This window comes from Pocillopora verrucosa, unplaced genomic scaffold (genome assembly GCF_036669915.1).
Source record: "Pocillopora verrucosa isolate sample1 unplaced genomic scaffold, ASM3666991v2 scaffold_107, whole genome shotgun sequence".
In the NCBI taxonomy this organism is placed as follows: domain Eukaryota; kingdom Metazoa; phylum Cnidaria; class Anthozoa; order Scleractinia; family Pocilloporidae; genus Pocillopora; species Pocillopora verrucosa.
Window position 1 is genome coordinate 28,076 of NW_027078164.1, and position 2,133 is coordinate 30,208.

The following is a 2,133-nucleotide window of genomic DNA, read 5'->3' on the forward strand; positions in this document are numbered from 1 at the left end:
CGCTGCTCATTGAGCAGCTCATATATTAAACTGATTTTTGGAACTGGGCTGTGGAAAAGAGGCTTGCCTCGTCCCAGCCACGGTTGCCTCGGTATAGCACTACCTCCGAGTGCGGCCCACTTCCCTCTGGGGAAGACACATTCAATCCAAAACAAAAGTCAACGGTATAGCATTCTTTTATGTTTACAGGAGCCCCGCCCGCCCTGAGAGGGGGAAGAGGTGAAAGAGGGATGATAATTCAGACAACAGACAATGGCAGGAACGGCCGCTGGCCTACGTTTTCTGAAGGGCGCAAAGCACTACCACAAGTACCTAGGGGTAAGTGGATTTTTTCACCGAGGGCAGACGCTGAAAAAGCATACTTACCTGACGCGGGAGGTACTGTGATCAAGGAGGCAGTCCTCTCAAGGCGAGGCCCTTTCATTGCACTTCGACTGGGTTGACCCTTGCGATTACCCCAAATGTGGGTAACTCGAGCGTATAATTTCTGGTAGTGGGGACCTGCGTTCGCGCTCGTCCCCGCAAAAGTCATCCAAACTATGTCTATATGGCCCTCTTACTGACTATCGAGGGTATTTTTGCTTTTGCAGTGGACCGGTAGACTTGCAAAGAAAGCAAAGGACGCACAACTGGCCAAGGTGTTGGCACGTTTGGAGGGGTAGAAGTGCATTGGAGAGACTGGAGGAAGGAAACCAGGTGAGTTTCTGGGCGGTGCGTAACTTTGGTGGCTGTTTTTGTTCAAGGCCTGTCTGCTCTATTGTGTGTAAAGTCCTGTTCGTTTGTATTTGCAGGTTGTGCTTGCCGTGCCGTGCTGTGCTATGCGCGCGAAGGGAAAGGAAATGAAAGGAAACCAAACGGCCGATCGACCGAGCGAGCGAGCATAGAAGGGCATTCGACTTGGACCGAGAGTACACTTTGAACCTTTTGAGCGGTTTTATTGTCACTGGAGCCGCTTTTAGAATGCTATTGCTATCGTTAGTGTATCCTTTGTGCGAGCAAGCGAGTTGAACGAATGAACGAGGGAAGGAAAAACTAGCAGAGTAGTAAAAGTATCGAACCTTTTTCCCGATTCGTTTGCAGTCTGAATCCAACCATTGTCGACTTTCAGTGCCGTTTTTCGCGCGCCTCCTCTTGGAAGTGTGCGAGTGTTTTGCCACGTCACGATGGCTTAAAACTGCGTTTCAGAAGTGTGCGTTTTTTCCTATTCATTTTTTTTCGTTCGTTATTTGGAATGATTTGATATCACAGAAGTAGAATTTGACATCATAAACTGTTCATCTCGCGCGTGCTCACTCGCTCGCGCGCGCTCTGTAAGAAAAGTCGATCGCACTAGAGTTTTCGCCATTAGCTGGCCGATTTTTGACAAAAAGGTGTTTTCCCCCCCTCGTTTTTTGCTTTGATTTTGTTCCTCACTCACCTACGGCTCTCTATGTGAAATTGTGGTGTATGGAGAGCTATTTATTGGGATAAAACGTTTAGAGATGTTCGCAAGACAAAAAATTGAAGCCTACAACACGGGGTATTCCCAGGCGGTTCACCCATCCAAGTACTAACCCCGCCCGACAGGGCTTAACTTCGGTGATCGGACGGAGAACCGGTGCTTTCCCTGTGGTATGTTCGTAGACGATGAAATGGGGTCGAAATTCTGCTTGTTATCGGCCAGGTTCAGGCTGTAAAGCGGCCACATCCCTGAGTGTAGGCGAATTTGAAATTCTAAAGCCCTAGTTTCGTTACTCTAACCCTAAGAAATCGATACTCTAACCCTAAGAAATGTTACCCTAACCCTAAGAAATGGTTCCCCTAACCCCGAAGTCGTTACCTGAGCCTAATGTATTTTCCTCAACCCAGTTAACACATTGAGGAGCATCGATTTGAAGCACTATTCCCTAGGGAGGGGAGGGAGGGGTCCCAAGAGACATAACGTGTCCTAAAAACCTATTATACAATGTTTTAGCTCCGTAGGTGCGTGTATCTGGCTTTAAAATCTTACAGTGAGGAGATACCAAACCGGTCAGCCTCTGGGACCGTCTTCGGGACGCGCAAGGGCGTGTGGGGGCGACCTGCTACTATCCACCATAAACCGTGGGAAGGATCCCTCGACCACCCCCCTCACCCAGGGCATGCTTCGGCATC

General features: G+C 49.0%; 2 non-coding genes and 1 pseudogene across 2 annotated transcripts; 2 read left to right on the forward strand and 1 right to left on the reverse strand.

Annotated features, from left to right (window-relative positions):
* On the forward strand, positions 1-124 carry LOC136278493 (U2 spliceosomal RNA; annotated as a pseudogene).
* Positions 125-358: 234 nt separating this feature from the next.
* LOC136278471 (U1 spliceosomal RNA) lies at positions 359-522 on the forward strand. The gene has a single exon (XR_010716342.1). It is a non-coding gene; the product is annotated as a U1 spliceosomal RNA (small nuclear RNA).
* Positions 523-1,504: 982 nt separating this feature from the next.
* LOC136278466 (5S ribosomal RNA) lies at positions 1,505-1,625 on the reverse strand. Its single transcript, XR_010716339.1, has one exon. It is a non-coding gene; the product is annotated as a 5S ribosomal RNA (ribosomal RNA).
* Between the last annotated feature and the right edge of the window lie 508 nt (positions 1,626-2,133).